The sequence below is a fragment of the Glandiceps talaboti genome, chromosome 17 (genome assembly GCF_964340395.1).
Source record: "Glandiceps talaboti chromosome 17, keGlaTala1.1, whole genome shotgun sequence".
NCBI classification, from domain to species: Eukaryota; Metazoa; Hemichordata; class Enteropneusta; family Spengelidae; genus Glandiceps; species Glandiceps talaboti.
Window position 1 is genome coordinate 20,599,132 of NC_135565.1, and position 21,136 is coordinate 20,620,267.

The window sequence follows — 21,136 nt, forward strand, 5'->3', positions numbered from 1 at the left end:
ATATATATATATTTATATATATTTATATATATTTATATATACACATACATAAGGAAGGATTTCATGATGAACTTGAGCAAGTTCAGCCATAGTTTAGTTCCTTTATGACGTGTTATAATTACTATGATCAGCTCCACTCAGGGAAAGTCATTATTCTAGCACAGAAATCTGTGATACCCCTGACTTTTCCTAGACTTGAGTGGAGATGATCATAGTTATCGTAATGCATCATATAGGAACTAGACTAGTTGAGCTACTATTACTTGAAAACAATCATTCATTTTACATTTGAATACAACATTGTTAGGCAAAAGACTAAACTAAGTATTGACAAGACATAGCTACAAAATCAACCTTGCAAAGTAAGAACAATTTTAGAACGTGATCTCATTCATATAACTGCCCCATGGACTATTCATGCACACACTGCCCCATAAACTAGCTGTTAACTGTTTGCTTGAAGTACTCACAGGCTATGTTATGAATGTTTATTCATAGTCTTACAAGTTTAAGACCTATAGCAAACATTGGAATATCAATGACCTGTGTGTGTTAATACTTTTAACTGTTTGATAAGAATCACTCTACACTTCCTAATCTGTAATTAATTAGTACAATGTTATCTTTCACACTTACAACTGATTGGTTTTATCAGTATTATACATACAGATTACCAGCCTGAACAAATCAATACTCTACTCAAAGGCAGCTATTTAAAGGTGATTCAAAATGCTCACATTCACTATTGCTAATTTGCTAGACTACATGTTTGTGAAATGCATTCTGATTTTAAAACTTTTTAAAAAGCGTCTGCAAACACCTTAAAATGACCTTTTTTCAGTCACTTCCCTTCGGATTTACTTCGAGAGTTGTTTTCGGGTATTTCCGGTCCCACCTAGACCACAGGATTTTATGACCTCATAAGGAGACATAGTTAGCACGTAGCCTATGATGAGCGTAGTCAACAGGTGAATAAAACTCAACAGCATTGTGAAAAATATACATTGCTGTATGTAACTCTGTGATAGTACTGATTATACTATTAAACTCCATTGTAGACTAATATCTATAGACTGGCACCTGAGTTCCTTGGGAGATTTTTTGTGTAAGTCTTCAAATGTGATGGGTTTTGTTATTCACTTTACATTTTTAAGGAAAACGTTTTCCTCAACTTTTAAAAAAAAATTCCAGTTACGAGTAGCCTCCCAAGGACTAGGCTTATGTGTGTACTAGGATGTTGTATAGTTACTCATTCAGGTTATGACTTCACAGAAAAAGGACACAGTTGTTTTTAAACATTCTTAAGTATGAAAAAAGACTGGAGACTTGAGCATACAGAGATAATGCTGTTAATGGCAAATCTCCCACACTACCACACACCACTGTACCACATACATGTACAGAAGCAAAACATTTCTTCAATATTGATTCAAACTAACCCACTAGTCAGAACATATGATCTTATGGACAAGGAAGTTTATATCACTCATTGAAGTGTGCACTCGAAAATATCAAAAACAATTTTCAAGTTTGTGTTTGGAACAACAGTTTTAATTTTGATACTATCTCTGTGTATATGTATTGAGATGGCTGAAAGCTACAACATTTAATCCTACAAATTCAAATGCTTTGTGTACAAAATATTAAATAATACAAAAATGTAATTTAGTACAATGAAAAATTGATATATGAAATACATTAGGTATAAATGCAATAACATTAAAAGTTTAGGAACCCCAGAGGAGAGGGGTATATATGTGGTAATCCTTGCATTGGAATCTATGTACATTGTAGCATAACTTAGTAGAGAACCCTAATAATGTAAATAAACTGCTGGCAGACTTTACTTAAGTTACAACAAACACACTGTTCCAACAGTGGCTCTGGACACAATGAAATGTTTGGTTAACCTTTATAGAGATGTATATCAAATGGTTGTTTGCAAGTTACTCTCAAGAAGTCCTAATAGTTAAAGGCCAGGATTACAATGCCCAGTCTCCTATTAGTAACAGGGTTCTCAACCAACTAGTTCAATAGCTCTATACCAGATGATATGTGTCTAAAATGATTACCTTATATCAATGTATTGAACATCCTATACCAATAGTGCTTCAAAAGACATACCACAAACTGATCGGGTTGTACCTTATTTATCAGCTAGATCATTAATTACATTAGTTGTACAAAACATTAATTAACTTATGAACCACCAATCATTATTATAAAGTGTGATGACATCTTTGGAGACAGGTGGTCATAAGAAGTTAATTACATTGTACATCACGTCTAAATGAATTGACATTCTAAATAATATAGATCTAAATGACAACTAATCATATCAGTAATAATTACATGAAATTTTATTAATATGCATTTTCTGTTGGCTTTCATTCAATGTTAAAAACTAAACTCAAAGATACTTAATCCCTTCAATACTGAAAACATTCCCGCCAAAATCGTGTGGACAAAATTCTTGTTTTATGTAAGTTTTTGGCATATATCAACTTCATTTTAGACTGGAATTAAAGAAATGTTACTTCCTAATAAAGTAATATTATTGTAATTATGAAAATATTCATATAAATTGGGTCCCCATATTATTTAAAACTCGTCTCTAGTCATGAAAGGGTTAACTTCTAATTGAAAAAACTTTCCACAAACATTCACTAATGATGTCTTAGAGTTGTTCTTCATCAAACTTACTCTCTTTTTCTACTGATATGTATTTGTTATGAGATTTCAACCATTATTTTAAAGTAACTGTGACCTTCAATAGTATTATATAATCTGAGATAGTGGTATATCTCCTACAGACAGAATAGATTACACAACCATTTTTCAGTTACATTGACACTTTTATGAGACTACTGGGAAATCATTCTATCTATTATATTATGCAGTATGAATATTTCATAAATATAATGACTTTCAAAAGCTATACAGAAAACTGCACCCAAAATTTTGCTAAAATCTATCATTGAAGCTATATGTCATTTGTGTACTCGATTTTCAAGAGCATAAATACGGAACTCGCAATCTAGACTGAGCATGCTCAGATGCAAAGGACTATGGGATTATCTGTGGTTATCATAATACCTAATCTGGAGCTACTGATAAAAAAACCTCCCACAATGATCAGTAGCTATGAATTGATTATTCATGGTTGCAAACAATGTAACAATATTGTTTACAGTACCAATTCATTAGTATTTATTATCACATTTCCCATGATGCCACATTCAATATGGTGAGTTTGCAAGTTCCATATTGTGATATACCTCTAGTTTTTGTAATATGGAAACTGGGTAAGCTGCGGAGTGATCATAGAAGATAGCCTTTGTGGTAGATCGAGAGGACAACTCCAAGTGAAAATGAAATACATCTTCTAGCGTTTGCATCATGAGCAAATATATAAATATACAAATGTCATGAAAATGAAAGTATTAGTTTTATCATTTGTCTTCAAATGTTTTGGATTGAATTATCTATTGAAGATGCAACATCCCATTCAAATTGTTTCCACATACAGCCATCACACTGGATTGGTGTTATCAATACTAAAATGTTGTATTCTGTAGAGAGCTATTAAACTTGAAATGAGTACGACAACTGGAACATCTTCATGTAACAACATTATCATCTTTTCCTTAGGAATCACTTTCAGACATGACATTCAGAAGTCTGCCCACCCCTGTAACAAATGGTATCAACCATTTGACACTTCTGACCTCTGACCTTCTAGGTACTAGAACATCAGCACATTAATCAAACAGGTGGCTATGAAGGGAATAATTTTTAGACACATATAATTTCAGTTTCCATCATAAATTTGAGGCCTTGTTATATACTTGATATAAAAACTGGAACATTTACACAAACATGTGGCTATGTATTTCAGTCAGCAATCAAGAAAAAGTCATCATCTTTTTATTTCAAATATCAATTTAGCTGCATTAAATGTTCACAGATTCCCATATTCATGAATTAAAATTTACCTTCCCTGATTGACTGAATACAAAAATGTAAATGTAAAAATGTAAAATCACAGTAAAAAAGGGCTATGCTGAAATATGCAATTGAGTCAGTTCAATATTTCAGACTCGTAGCTTTTGTATTACAACCATGTGGGTGTTTTCCTTCTCCCATCTATCCATGTCACAATGGCTAAGGAATCATGCTTAGCATACATCCCACAATGCATCTGGAATTAGCCCCTTCAGTGATCTCGCTGCACATGACTCACAGTATTCTGACAACCCACAATTCCCACTGAGGTGTTTGCTTTAATAGGCATTAGTTCCTTAAATTCTGGTACATTTTACCTGTGTGAGTATCTGCAGGGCAGTGTGCCAAAATTTTTTGAAATTTGTAAAAAAATTATTTTAAAACATTTCTCCTTCCATCAAAATTTAATATCCGAGAATTGGTATTCAGAAACTTATCAGTGGCAAATCGAAAGTTTGAAAATTTAAAAAAAAAAAAAATGTTTTTTTTTCACCAAATACTGTGGGATTTGTCTGAACTCAAGGAGTTATATCTGAGTGTGTAAAGAGAGAGAATTGTGGGCTATTCAGCTACTGCAAAATTACCAATATCATTGTTAACACATGAACAGAGAGCTACTTGACTAGACAATTCTAATTTTAATGGCACCATTCAATTTTTTCTTTCACAAGTCAGACAAAATATACACTCTTCAAGTATGAAGATATGATAGAAAGAGGCAAATTACAGACAAAAGGACACTTCAAACGTAATGAGACTATTGTATGGCAATAGAATTATTACAGCAAATGATAAGTACATATTCAAAGTCAACAAAAGATTCATCAAATCTTTTGTAAGGTTTGGACTTCATATCATTTTATGTTGTTTTTTTTTACATCTGTCGTAGACCAAGTTAAAATCTCTTCAGCAATGTTTATCTTTCTGGATGTACAAGTCTCATTTCTAACAAAACACGAACAGTCTAAACTGGGATCTATGTCTGGCTTTCAAATGGCTGCATTTACAAATTCTTATTCAATTTCCTGTGTACATTGTACCTCTACCTATCACATCAATTTACTGACTGGGTACTATGATTTATTTCTTGCTAGTATTTACCTTTATTATACCTAGATGGTTCAATTTAAATTTAGGCTAACTAATATGTTACCATAGTAACATGGGCACTATGATCTGACTGGGCACTGTGATCTATATCTTGCCAAAATTTGCTTTTATTAGACCTGGATGGTTCTATTTGAATTTAGGGTCACTAATATGTTTCCATGGTAACATGAACACTATGGTCTAACTAGGCATTATATTTTGCCAATATAAGATACCTTTAACAGAATTAACTGTTGATTCAGGGGTAATAGTTTGTTACCATGGCAACATGAATATTATGGTCTGGATGGAAACACAAGCCTGATCTTTATCTTGCCAGTATATACTTTGATAATAGAACAGATGTACTTGAAATAAGGAACACTCATACATTGAATTTCTCATAGTAAAATACGTTCAGAATGGAAACTCTGATCTCTACCTTCCTATATTGCTAACAGCATAGATTTACTTGAATTTGAGGTCACTTTCGCGTTGCCATGGTAAAAGAACAATTATGGTCAGACTGTGATTGCTATCTTCTATAGTCTACACTGCTCAAGAGAATGTCTCTATTTAAATTTAAGGTCAGTCATCTGTTGTCATGGTAACAAGAAGATAATGTACAGACTTGAGACTTAGATCTCTATCTTATAAACACATACATCTGTAAGATCAGTTTAGCTTAGAATTCAAGGACACTGCAGTGCACCGTAGACTACTAGATGGTGGTATGCAGACAACAAACTGAACAATATCAGTGTTATTTTGTAAAGTATTAGCATACGACTAACATATATGCAAATCAGCTAATGAATATTCACAAATTATAAACATTCAAGAATATGAATGCAACAATGTATAAATATATAGTATATTTAGAAAGAATGTGACACAATGTATACAAATATGTAGTATATTTAGAAAGTAATACAATGTATAAATGTACAGTATATTTTAAAAGAAATTGAAACTATTAATGCATAATGCATATATTTAAAAAGAGGGTGAAACAGTGTACAATATATTTAAGAAGAAAATGACACTATAAATGTACAGTATATTTAGAAAGTGGAACAGTGCATAAATACATATAGCATATTAGTATAGAAATGAAATGAAACTGTAGAAATACAGCATATTTAGAAAACCATCCACATAAAAATATACAAAATAATACAAATCAATCATTCAATCAAATTTCTATAGAAGTAATTTCCAGAGCAATGTTCTATTTAGTAGTGCTGAATGGCGAAAGCACACAAAGATATGCTGAGTATTTGAAAACAAGAATACATCAACTTTGTATTTAAACAGAATCAAAATTATTAATAAACTTGTGACATATTTATATTCTAAGACAGTTAATATCAAGGTTGCATACTCGAGGTCAGGAAAGCTATTAATTTGAAGTCCCTTGCATCAAACTGTTACTATGTACATACAACATCTGTCAATTATTTGAAGCTTGTCACCTTTACAGCAAAACTCATTAACTTGATGTCTATTGATGATGTGTACTTGACCTTGAACATATCCACCCAGTTTTCTGGACCATGACTTTGGCTTTCCACTTCCACTCTTCTTTCACAAACACAATCTATCTTAATTAGGCTAAGTTTGGATTAAGTTTAAAGGTGTTTAATCTGGTAGAGTGTAAGAAAAAGTTGGTCTAGCACAAAAGCATGATGTATATTTTGTTGAGTTATTAACACCATTATCTAGAGATAAGCAACTCCTGCCTAACAAAGCAGTACATGATAAACATGTTTTTACACATTGGTTGTTATTATGCTTCTAATCATTTTAAATTATGACTATTTTTATGTCATCATTACCTCTAGTAAGTCAAATATTTCATATGTGCCTATATCTACTATTATGGTTGGCAATACATCTAGGTGATCATTTTGTTAACATTTACATTGCGATTTGTACACTAATATGCAAACTCTCCATTCTGCATTATGAGCTCGTAATAATTACATATCATTTCCCAATAGTTTTTAAGGGAATTGTGGCAGAAACATAAGGAGGCCCTTATCAAAACAAGTTCTTCTACACCTTAAGAGTACAATCCATACTATATAGTTTAATATTGGTTGTTAGTCTCTTTATAAGCTGCTTAATGTATGCTTTAATGTGCTACAAAACTGATACAGTGTGATGTAAAAGACCACTTTAATATCATTCAATACTGTTGAGTAATTATGTTGTCAATTGCTGCTACAAATGTATCTATTATGTGCTGTAAAACTGATGTGCTAACTGTGATGCAATACTCTAGCATTGCCATACTATTCAGCATCGCTAGTTATGTTGGCATGCTGTGGTTGAATGTTATCTCTTAATGTGCTGCTTTGTTTCTATAATGTGCTGCAAAACTTACACTGTTAAGTACTGTGATGAACTCAACATGCTATTCAATACTATTGTATTCTTGTATAATTGTGTTGCCAAAACCTTTGCACTCGTTTCTATAAATTATGTGCTGCAAAACTTCCACTGTTATCTACTGTGATAAACCAACCATGTTATTCAATACCAGGCTTTGCTCTGATGTTCTCGTAGCATCATTTATAATATCAGTGGTTGATTTAATGGTTGTTAGGTCCTAAATTTGAAGTCATTCATTGTATAAACCTGTAATCAATATAGTTAAGTGGTATACTAGTAGTTGAAACTCTATGTAATCAGTAACTTCTTTGTGTAGGTAATAGATCAAATACATGTCATATCGTCCACATGCCAAGTACTAACATTTATTACCCCGAGTCAACAACCTGTTCACGTTTCTCCTTTTATTTCCAACAGTGACATCAGTATAACACTGAGTAACTGATATGTTTTATGTTTGCCTCCATTCAGGATAAAAAAACATACAGGACTGTGAATGAAAGCAATGTATTAATAATTCTGAGAATCATAATTATCAGCTTCATGCTTCCCAAAGGAACATCTTATTTTTGAACATCTTGTAGTACATGTATCTATCTTGTAATAAGCTGAAAAAAGTTTGTATTTCGTAATCACTTTATCATCATCATCATCATCATCATCATCATCATCATCATCATCATTTTATCATCCTCATCCCCATCTTCATCATCCCCATCCCCATCTTCATCCTCCTCCTCCTCCTCCTCCTCCTCCTCCTCCTCCTCCTCCTCATCATCATCATCATCATCATCATCATCATCATCAAAATCATCATCATCATCATCATCATCATCATCATCATCATCATCATCATTATCATTATCAGTCATATTCTGTTCCCAGAAATTTAGAAGATAAAATAAACTATGCCAATACTGTGGTCAATCAAACAGAAAGCAATGTCAGTAAAAGTGCTTGTCAACCATTCTGTTATTGTACAGTAATAGCAATACATCAATATATCTCTACTACCTAATTCATTACAAATATCGGCAAGACTGGTTGAAATAGTGGAACTATACCTGTGGGAAATAACTTTAGAAACGTTATTGATCGATGTCTGAAATGATAAAATACCTACAATACACAAACAATAGGTGTTGATATGGAAACAACTTTGTTACCTTACAAACATAAAATGACCTTTTCAAACTGTATGTCAATTTTAGTATTAAATTGTGATTAATATACGGTAAATTTATCACAGCTATGTATTGTGAATTTAACTATCTTTATCAAAAGACTTGATTTATCACATTGCTTTGATATTTAAATACACGGATATTACCTACTATGTACAAGTGTTCTTGTAGTAGTATATATCATTCCTTCTCTTTTCTTTATATATTTTCCCACTTTTATCAAATTAATTATAACAAAAAATAATAGGTGAATTTGTGCTAAACTAAGAAACACAATTATAATCAAAGTTTATATTTTCATTCTTTTAAGATTCCCAATTAGGAGGTCATCTGTGTATGGTAGAAACATTGGAAATAAAATACATTTTGTAATTTTTACCGAAGACTAAAAGATTTATTTACTTTTTGGACCCAAGGTTTAAAGATTTAAAAATTATACCCTAATTTTAATCTGCATATTAGAAATTAAAATTCACCTTAATCATAACACATGTACAGGTCCCACATTCTTCAATATGCACGTCAATGCCCCTCTAAGCATTCCAATATTTAGCATATTAAATTACCTCACTCAAGCCAAGATGTTGTCTTTGAACAGAAAATATGGATTATATACCCTGGTTGTTCTATGTCAAGACAACCTGTGTCTACATCCCTGGTTTGCAGTGCTTGAAATTTTCAAGCACCGCAAACCAGGGATGTAGACACAGGTTGTCGTGACATACAATAAGGAGTCAAAACATTCCACATCACTATTATTTTTCCAATTTTTCATAAATTATGCTTGAGGAGATATAATTATATTATTCGCCATTATTTTACTTCATTCAGCTGGAAAATACTTGTGTCCTAAGGGTTGTCACTACGAGTCTAGTGACTTGTGGTAACAATGTCCCTTTACGTTACTCATATTTTACTTGGCTGGACGAAGAAAAATACTGGAGAATAATATCTAATTGCTGCATTTAATATTACGCATATTTGTGATGCATGTCTTGGATTATTTGCATATTAATATAGCTCATTTGCATATAACAATATCCTATACATGACTAAGAGTACATTAGTACAGTTTGAATATTTGCATGGTGAGCAACTACCTGTTAACAGCCTTACAATCCTATTTGCATACCAATACCACCCTTACTCTCAGAAGGGAATGTTATCTTTAAGTTAAAATTGACAAGGTTATGATATTAAAATTCCTACTCAGTACAGAGATATGTTACTTATCTATACACATCTAGTTTATTAATTAAATCATTAATATCTTCAATATATGTGAGTTGTGGTATCTTCACTGTTATCAATCTTAACGAGCTGCATGAACATCTAATTTGCATATCAAATCATCTAATTTGCATATCAAAATGTCATCTCTAGTATGTGACAAAAGCAATGTAAATTTATCCTGTATGTATTTCAACATACCTCTATAGCCCCCTCTTTCTACAACAGATGCATATCAATGTCCTGAGCACTACCATATTCAGCATATTGAACATTTAACACTTGTAGGGGTTAGTTAGTAGTATGACCAGCAGACACATTCAGGAATTGAACAGGCTAATTATCGGACAACATCATCTGAAATTAAACTTTCTTTTATGTCCCTTACCATTCAAAGAAACCAAGAACCACAGATAATGACTTCAATATGGACGAGACCTCAGGGTCCAATATGGTAATTATCACAGACATCATTGTGTTGAAGACAGCAAGACTATACAATAGACATGATGATAAATGTAGATGGCACCATGTAAATGGTTCTCTATCTATTCACTAATATCATTTATTATTAGTGGTGTTACCCTGGAGACATTCAAATAAATGGAATGTCCTTCTCTACGACGCCAACCACATTTTAAGTTGGAATTATGTCAACGGTTCATATATCAATACAGGCAACCATGAAATATATGCATATCATGTACTGTCCATACTTTATTTATAAATCTTTATGTTAACAAAAAACTTAAATGTTGCAGCTGCAATATATGCATTTAACAGACTGACAATTACTTGGAAATTGTATTATTCTAATTAAAATAAAATATGCATATTAATTGAACTGATAGTGATAATTCGCAAGTTTTAAAAACAGACTGTCCATTACTTAGTAAGGATTCAGGTCTTGCTGGAAAATATGCATTAACAAACCGTGTATAATATGTGTGTGCATGTGTGTGTGTGTGTGTGTGTGTGTGTGTGTGTGTGTGTGTGTGTGTGTGTGTGTGTGTGTGTGTGTGTGTGTATTGATGTCCAAGGCTTAGTTTTATCTGTGCTCAAAGTGCACTTGACAATTATTATCCCTGGCACGAATCTAAAATGGCACAACAACCCTTTATATTTCCTCCTTGCCTCAGGTTCTTACAATCCATTAATTACAGCGTCTGTATAAGCACATAGGATTAAAGATAGGATTAAAGTATTCACATTGCAACCACTAACATACCAGCTCCTCAATTATACAACTGTGTTCATGGGGGTGGGGGTGGGGGTGGGGGGGGGCACAATCATAGGTTTAAATCTTGCCCAAGGACTTTACACATTTAGAAACCAATGGCACGTAATGATGTATCATATGTATATATACTGAATGTATCTATCTCAACCCCCCTCCCCTTCCCCATGATTGCTTTCATCTGATGATAATGTTACTAGACAGTCAGACAGACTGTCCTGGTTATGTCACATGTACGTTACCTTTATATACATACAGTTCCTTTCTAACATTAACTAAACAGGGGGTTGATCCACAGAACAATGACAGTAACAATACCTGAGGATATGCTTCTATTGCTTCTGGACATTCCAATTATTGTTCATATCTTCATGAACCTACCATTATGATCACAATGGCTGTTTCACTACTACAATAGCACATTTACAGTGGATTTATAAAAATGCCAAATATTTTTTTGTTCAAGAATAGAAATTCCTATGAGGCATCCTGAGGTAACTGAATTCTTTCATATGTACATATTACTAGTTACTATTATGCACATGGTAATAACATATATAATGCAAACATGGGACTGTTTTTTGGGAGATTTTTTTTTAAGGACAGAAATCTACTATAAATTAAAACACGTTCTATACTCATACAGCATGTTTATTTTTCACACACTATACACATTGACAAGTATAAAACTCAACATATGTAAATATGCAATGCACTTTAATACATTGTGCAAAAGTATTATGGAAAAATTAGCATTATTAGAATTATAAACATAATGTAAAGTTAAGGGAATACAAAGTTTAGTGCATTTTAATAACATATTTCAATATTTAAATGGGTACTTATCAACAAATTGGTTTTCGGCACTAGCTGCAACTGGAAAATTACAGCTTTGTTACTCTCATACTGTGCACCCTAAAAAGTATTCAAAAAACAACCTAGATAATTTATCAAAGACTAATCTGCAAACTTTACAGACCAGAATGATAGACTTTTATTTGTTACACATATACTATTGATAGTTTGGCATATATTATGACTGTCTGCAGACATTATCATTATCATTAATTTAACATTATTATTACTGTCCAAATCCAGGTGTTTATATAGCCTTGAAGTTGTCCAGTAACATCCAAGTCATTAATTACATTGTCTGATTAAAATAATAAATTATTAATTGTAGTGATGACAGTTTCAGTTGATGTGTTGTATACATTATGGATACAATTTCTATTCAAAATATTTTACATTTATACAGTAACAGTTAATGTTGTCATTTTATACCCAACAATGGTAGAAAAAACTGACAAATATGTAATACTTGGTATAATTAATTTGCCAATGAAGGTACATCATGGTTATAGCTCAGAATTTTGCATTCAGCCATGGCGAAGGATGTCTAGTCACAGTCTTCACAAAATGCTGCAGATGTGACTATTCCCAAATTGTATAATCTAAATGCTAATTTCCTTGCCTTTCTATCAATGTCAGATACTTTTTACTTGGAAAATCTTGTGTGACCTGGTATGCAAAGGGTACAAGGGTGCTCTCGGCTGTAAAATGCACAAATCACACATTCGCACATCTTGGAGAAAACACTCGGAATTATATACATGTATGGAAATTTAATCTTCAATCTGCCAGAAATCTCTTGCCTGAAAGTCTGGTTCTCATTCAGAGTACAATCTAAGCTATGAGAATTACGTGATCAATAAATTCAACAACATTTCTGTTTATCCTAAAAACAGAAGAAAAAAACATAAAATGCTACAGGGGCATTTATCAAGATTCATGATTAATGAGTAGTACTGAAATCTGGAAATATTTACCTCAATAGTTCACTTTCTCTAAATACTGAGATACATATAAATTTGACAAAAGTACTGGTAATAATCCACTATGCATTTAATGTACGATCAATGTTTCCATACAACATAAACATTACATGCATGTAAAGTTGCTGTACAAATCTCTGGAAATATTTAACCTCAACTGTCTCTCTATCTCATCATTGATATTTTGGACACAAGTATAAATTCATCCACTATGCATTCAATGTACCATAGGATAATGGCAGTGTTTAAACCATCAATGCTTGAATAAGACATACAGGTATATATAGTGCACAACTATAGCAGATCTGTGAAAATATTTCACCTCGACTATTTCTTTCCCCAATCCTGAGATATTGATAATTATAGAGACAAGTATAAAGGGTGATCCACTATGTACTAAATGTACCAAGGATGACTGAATTATTCAAACAATCCTTGATTTCATGCAACATTAAACATAAATGTACAGTACAAAATATATCATACCTTTCCTAAAGAAGTATATATTTCACCTAAATTGTTCGCTTTCTCTAATCCTGGGTTAATCATAAAACATTTGGGAAACACATATTATTTATCTGCTACATATTTTGTACCCAGAACGATTGCACTGATAAAACAATCTGTGTTTTCATACAACGCATACAAACATGTATAGTACAACATGCATCTCACCTTTCCTGGAGAGGTGACTGTTCTTACATCTGATTTAATACATGACTCATTCAGTCTACATGCAAACTACAATGATTTACAACACAATCACATACACAGCATCAAATCCTTCTACTTGCCTGGATAATAAGTTGAAATCTCCTGGTTCAAATTATCTGTATCTTTCCCTTTGTAGTTCATCTCTAGCATGCGATATATCATGCACATGTACTGTCAATGGGCAGCACCACTAACAATGAAGTTAATTTAGATTATGTTGATAAATTGTTCACTCAATGACACATTCCAAACTAGAGGTATTCTTTTCAACCATACATACATGTTTAGGTTATATTTCACTCTGGAACAGGATATCCGGCTACTGATATTTGCTGGAACTAAATCTAGACAAATCACAAACGACCGAAATAAACCTCACAAAACACCTGGACGATTCTCGCCTCAACTTTCCATGCAATGATATATTAGACTGGACCTATTTTATTATCAACATTTAACAATGTTTACCACTAAACCATGCACAAGCCAAGTTATTGTCTTTGAACAAAAAATATGGATTATATACCCTGGTCATTCTACATCAAAACACTCTAACTTACTAGTTTTGAGGCGCTCAGAATACAAGTTAAAACATTCCTAAATCACACTTATTTTTCGCAATTTTTGTAAACCACGCTTGAGACGATATAATCATTATTCCCAAATACTTGTGACCTAAGGGTTTGTCACTCTGAGTTTAGTGACTTGTACTAGCAAGGACCATTAAGTATTTTCCTTTCCTGGATGAAGAAAATACTGGGGAATAATATCAAATTACAGTGCTCCAGATATGAAATGATGCTATATCAGAAACGAGAACAAGAACCTCTGTATTCAGACCACCCTATGGCCTAACCCAATGTTAGACTTATATTATACATTGTCTGTAGAAAATGAAATGACATACACAGATATCAGATGGAGGTTTCTTAAGTCTGAACTACACCATACATTTTATATATAACATAATTTTTAACATGATCCAGAAACAAGATATAGTGCATATTGAGTGATAACAATATCTTTCTGACAATACCAGTAGAACTCACTATATCATCTTTCTTTGCTTATAAGAATACAAGGAATGATGTGAACACGACGTCACTCAGGATCACAAACTAAAAGTCTATTTGAAATCGGTTTACAGAAAGAATGATAAAATATACACGATTATTGTTTTTGTTAAGTGTAGTAGATAAGTATATAAAATCTACTGTTTATGTTCCCCTGGTGTTTATAAGTGCACAACACCAAACATTACAACACAGTTAATAGATACATGGAAATCAATGCAACATTAAATAGATTACTATTTTCTATACTTGGGCTCCCAGCCTACACAAAAACACTAATGATTCACTGAATCAATGTATAATGTGAAAGAACCTGAAATACTGAAGGTAATTTAAACCTTATGATTCATCTAACAGGTTGGCTAACATTTCCTTGTTATGCTAACAACAATGGCCTTGAGTTTTTCATAAACTGTTAAAAATTGACAACAAAAAACCAATACCAAATTTAACATCAGGAAATTTCTTTATTGGGTTTTAAAACATCCATATTTATTACACAACCGTCTTTAACAGCTGTAAATGAACAAAAACGAAGAGTTCAGATAAAATTTGTCCAAAGAAGACTGTCCTGATTACTAGTATTCATGTCATCTTAAACACACTATGGAAATCTACCATGGTGATAAGACATAGTGTGACTATAACCCTAATTAAAGACTCACCTTGAAGTTTTATTGAATTTATGACTCACGTCGTACCGTAACCATTAAAATTAATTATTTCTCATATTTTTCACCCATGTGATTAATTATAACCTTCGTATTTATCACCAGGAGTCATTTACATGACGTTAGTCTGAGTTAACAAGTTACAGTGACTGTGTATCGTCTATTAATACTACACCACTTTCAATGATCTCGTATTCACACATTCTGACCTGCCTTTGCCCACTATCATTTAAGAAAAAATTTATTGAAAAAAATTGTATTACCAATAATTCTAATAGTCCACTACTTGCCATAAATAAAATAAGTCCCAATGAGGTCATATTCACATGAGGTAAAGTGCTATTGCAGGTACAGAATATAAGTCAATCTTCTTGTTCTATTTTGACCTTTCAGTATGAGGTAAAATGCTACTGCAGGTACAGAGAATAAGTCAACATGCCAGGTCTATTGTGACTCTCTAATGAAGTAAAATACTATTACAGGTCCATATACTGACTGTGAATGTTAACTAAGTACTTAATAATTTTTACATTTCATTGAGAATTGTTTTTCTATTTATTCTTAGTGGTGAATTTCAAAGCAATGTTCACTACAGTATCCATGGTGCAAATAAAAAATTCATAAAAAAGATTATTATTAATATTAATATTTATGCCGTACTTTGTAATCAATTTTGATACATAGGGTATTCACATTTCAAAGTGCATTCAACTATCAACATTTTAAAAGTGTGACATAATTAGCATTTAATTACTTAATTTATCAATTATCAAACACTTACGCAAATTAATGCAACATTTTATCTATTCACTCATTCATAAACTTAATGAAAGACATCAATCATAAACTAATTAGGGTTAACATAAATTGTTTATTTAAAGTAGCATTATCGTTGCATGGTGGTTGCTTGAACTATTTACTACCATTCCAATACATTGTTTATCAAGTGCCCTAGTTTGTGGAAAAAGAAAAATACATAGTACTAGGGAATTACATTCATTAGTAAAATGCACTTATAATAGCACCATGTTGTGTATTACAGATCAATAACATACCGGTATTTTTATTGATATTACATTGTTGTGCTACCATTAATTTTACAAAATTTGTTATTTTTAAATGGATTCACATGTTGCTAAGCAAACACTGAATGCTTTTACTGCAAAATTTCCAGTCAGTAATTTTCTTTGAAAATGAAATTTCCCTTCGGCAATTTTCTTTGATAATATGCGACTTTTCAACTATTTAACACATAAGTAAACATATTTGGAATAAAATATTGAAGTATTGCTGAAAGAAAACATGATTCTATCAATTCAATGTTTCTTTTTCTAACTATATTTTTTATCATTATTTATTTTATCTATCTATCTACATATATATATACATAAATGAGTTAATTCACAATATGCAAATGTATGTAAATGAGTAAGCAATCATTCCTTGTTTTAATAGTGCTATACTCATGAAAATACAGCTGCAGATAACACAGCTATTTGTACATATAACCCTAGGAAGCCACACTTGTAGTCGTCTCATGGAGGTCAGTCATATTGCATTTTGTTACACTTGTTTTCAATACATGTTGTATATGTATTTAATAATAACAATAATAATAATATTAGACAATAATAATCTTTATTCATCCAAATAAATTCGGAAATTTGTTGCATGGTTGCCACAAGAGCAGCGCCCTAGTGCCCTAGCGTTGAAGAAGCAGGACGAAACTGGAGTACCCGGGAAAACCTGTGTTGTTCGGCAGGGTCAAACCGAGCATCACCCCTCTTATATACAAACCTAGATAACTTTTAATCAAACCCAGACAAAGTTTGTCAGGTTTGTGAACCCAGGCTGCATAGGTAAGAGGCGTATAAGCTAACCACTCGGTCACCAACAACCCATTTATCTATTTTGTTTTAAAACTTGTCTGTAAAATTCAAGGTTTTGATAATTGATGAGATACATACTTACCTTTAAATTATGCCGATGAGAAGTATTTCACTTGTATCACAGCAGCCCTGCAATTATAAAGAAGAAGGTTTGAATTAATATGTGTCTTTTTTCCTACATGTACTAAATAAAACCTTTCACTTGGATGGCTCCAGGGAAGGAATCTTGATCAGAAACTGTAAAACTCTAATGAGAATATGATTAACTGGATTACTATTTTGTTCTGGCTAAAGTTCAGTTATATACACATCTGGGCAGTTTGCATAAATTAAGATAATGGATTGGGTCACAGGTGTCACCACTATCGTAATTAAACATATAAACATCACAGGTCTCCTTCTGAGATCTTTCATCATCAAGTCCTCTGATGTAGAAAGAACTAATGAAGTACATGATGGCAACAGATATAGTAACATGTACAGTTGCTTTGATCATTGCCGAAGATGTGAAACAAATAACAGGAAACATGATGTAAAGTTTACTATAACATTTCTTTATTTTGGTCCCTGGTTTTCTTAACACATTAATACCCCGTTCAGACACACACACACATTTATGTCGGCACTGCACAGGCATAAAGCTACAAATGAATTGAATTTCTATAATCTACCAAATTTGCTTGGCTTACACTTTGCTAAAACTATGTACAGTGTGTGACATGCAAACTTTGTAGCTTGGAAGCATTCAGTTGAAACTTTACACCGATGCAGGGTTGATGTAACTGTCTGAACAGGGTATAACTATAAGTTGATGCTTTAGCTGCCATTTTTTAACAGGCAAAAGGTCTACAAAAGCAGCTAGACATGTCTACATATTTGCTGACATTCTGTAATGTGTCATTCCCCTATGGTAGCTAAATAACAGTTAAAAGCCCATGCAGGAGTGACATGTGAGAATATGACAACTGGATATTCTATTCCACATGTCATTTGTTATGGTTTAAATAACAGCTGACCATCTTATAAACAATATTCCCACTGGAATCAGAAAAGCTATACAACAGGTCCTGGAGCATTTGCCTGAGGTGATGATCATCTGAAACTGCCTCATGGTAGAAAATTAAGATCACTCTAGGCAGGACTCAAACATATACACAAACGTTAACCATATATTTGCAACCATCCAGGGTAGCAAAATGCACCATCCAAATCAGTCTTAAGACCTGACCAATCAGTCGGTCATTGCTCTACAGTGACAGGGAAACAGTTTGAATATACCCATCAACATAACCTGTTTACATCATGATCCATGTTTTTGCTTTGCTGTCTTACAAACTGTTTGTAACGGCACATGATTAATTTAGCCACACCTCCAATGGTAGTTACCAGCATGCATGTTTGTAGATATTTACATACTTTTTGTTATAAGTAAATTATGTCGCTCTTGTGCTCATGTCAACAAAGGCACACTTACATGTCTATTTCATTTGAATATGGTAAATTAGGCTGACATACATTATCACTCCCCATTGTGACCAATCAGATTGAGTGCATTATTTTAAGCCAATCAGTTTGAGCTTATCATTTCTCAACACACTGATAGTTTGCCATTTTGAATATTAGATTTTTGTCAGACAATGAAGTAAAAACATAGATCGCAATTTAAATAGGCTGCCATCAACACAACAGTTCACAATTCCATCATCTGATCACCAATCATATCACTAGGATAATTGAACATGCAAGTTTTTATTGACTTTGTCTTTTCATTTGGAGAGACATCAAATGATTTTTCACAGGACCATATGACCAATGCAAAGGAATGAGAACTAATTATATCTGCCTTTTCATAGGATAGTACTGTCAAGTTGTTATCATCATGGAAATGGTAGGTTAATAATAACCAATGACAACCTTATAATCTCTCTTTTTCCCCCGCATGGTCGTCAGACAACTAGTCTGTAACTTAGAATCAGCAAGGTCATCTGAAATACTAACAACTAAAATAGCATTTTTCATTTCCCTGTAGTTGCAGGAATTGCATCTTTCATTTCCCTATAGTTCTAGGATAACTGTCCGGATGGGATTACGGCATGTTAACATTTAGATCACCAGATTTGTTGCCGCCCTTTGGCAGAATATTGTTTTAAAAACATGATTAGTGCATGTTTACATAAACTATGATTTCCCTGTGGTAGTGCACGAACTACAGTCAAGTAGGACTTCACAAGGATTCAATAATTACAGTTGGCAGTCGTTACTCTGGTCCTTTCATGGTAATGTAACTGTAAGGAAGTCTAGACAGGGTGGAATCAGCTGATATTCTAACCACTCTATTTTTTACTTCCTTGTCATAACACACTAAGAACCTGACTACTAGGTCATGTTCACCTAAATTGACGCAATTGACTGATAATTGAACACTATTGTATATTATAATTCTTAATGGAAAAACCAATGTCAATTTTTAACAGCTGATAATCCATCTATTCTGGTTCTTACCTAAACTGACAGGATAAGTGTTAGCATGTCTGGCCAGTTACTGATATGGACCAATAGCTGCACTCTATACTAAAGGAGCAATTACAACTGGAACAAGGAAATTGAACATATCCCATGTCAATTCTATTTCTGACCGTATGCATTCTACAGCTTTCTCATATTGTCACTTTCCTATCATGGTAGTTGAAAAGGTGTTGACACTGGACAAGGAAACATTATTTTACAATCATTTGATCATCATAACTTATACAGTTGCTTCCCAGTAGAGGACTGTCTAGACAGGATCCATGGATGTTAACAGGACTAAAACATCAGCTGTTACTTTACAGAGGTGTTCAAACTAGACATGGAAACACAAAATGTCTGACCATTGAAACTAAGTGTGTCATTTCCTGATATCAGAAAACAGACCTTTTGGACAGGAATGGTATGTTTAACAGGACTTTCACATAGATCGATCACTCTACTCTCATGGCAGTGAAAGGAAGTGTTAAAACTGCATGAACAAGGAAACACATCTAAATTTGATCAAAACTATAAATTCCTGAAGACAGAAAACAAACTGTTGACAGGCATGTTTAACAGGACTTTCACATATGTCACTTTAATCTCATGGTCTTTGAAGACAGTTACTGAGTTAGAAATGGACAAAGAAACTGTTAAATGTGACAATCAAAAGTACCACTTCCTGGTGGTAGAAAACAGTTTGGACAGGACTGAATATGTTTAATGAGACAAATCTCTCACTTTCGTCTCAAGGTAGTAGGGAACTTGCAATCCAGACTGAGCATGCTCAAATGCAAAGGACTATGGGATTATCTGTGGTTATCGCAATGCCTACAATGGTCAGGGTGACTATGAATTGATCATTTGTGGTTAAAAACAATGTAACATTATTGTTTACAATACTATTAGATTGGTATTTATTATCACATTTCCCATGATGCAACATTCAACATGGTGGGTTTGCAAGTTCCCTATTGAGAACTGGACAAGGAAACACAGTTAAATCTGACATTCAAACTACCAATACCTGATGGCAGGAAACAGACAGTTTGGACAGGGTTGGGTATATTTAACAGAACAGTCACATCTGACACTCTGCTATCCTGGCAGTTAAGGAGGTGTTACAATTGGACAGGGAGACATATGTCTAAAGCCATGATCCTCACATAACCTGATTGTGCACATTGATGGTAAACAGACTTCAGACAGGGACAGGGTGTTAACTTCATTTCTTTTGACTATCATACCCTTCACTTCCTTATTGACATATCAACATTACTACAACTGACAGCCTTGTTAGAATT

General features: G+C 33.0%; 1 protein-coding gene across 1 annotated transcript in view; it reads right to left on the minus strand.

The window, feature by feature from the left end:
• The window catches only part of LOC144448252 (CD151 antigen-like), a 78,297-nt gene that overhangs the window by 19,971 nt on the left and 37,190 nt on the right, over positions 1-21,136 (minus strand). The window contains exon 2 of the mRNA XM_078138428.1: positions 17,407-17,453. The gene's annotated coding sequence lies outside the window, so the exon portion shown is untranslated. The remainder of the gene's footprint in view (positions 1-17,406; positions 17,454-21,136) is intronic.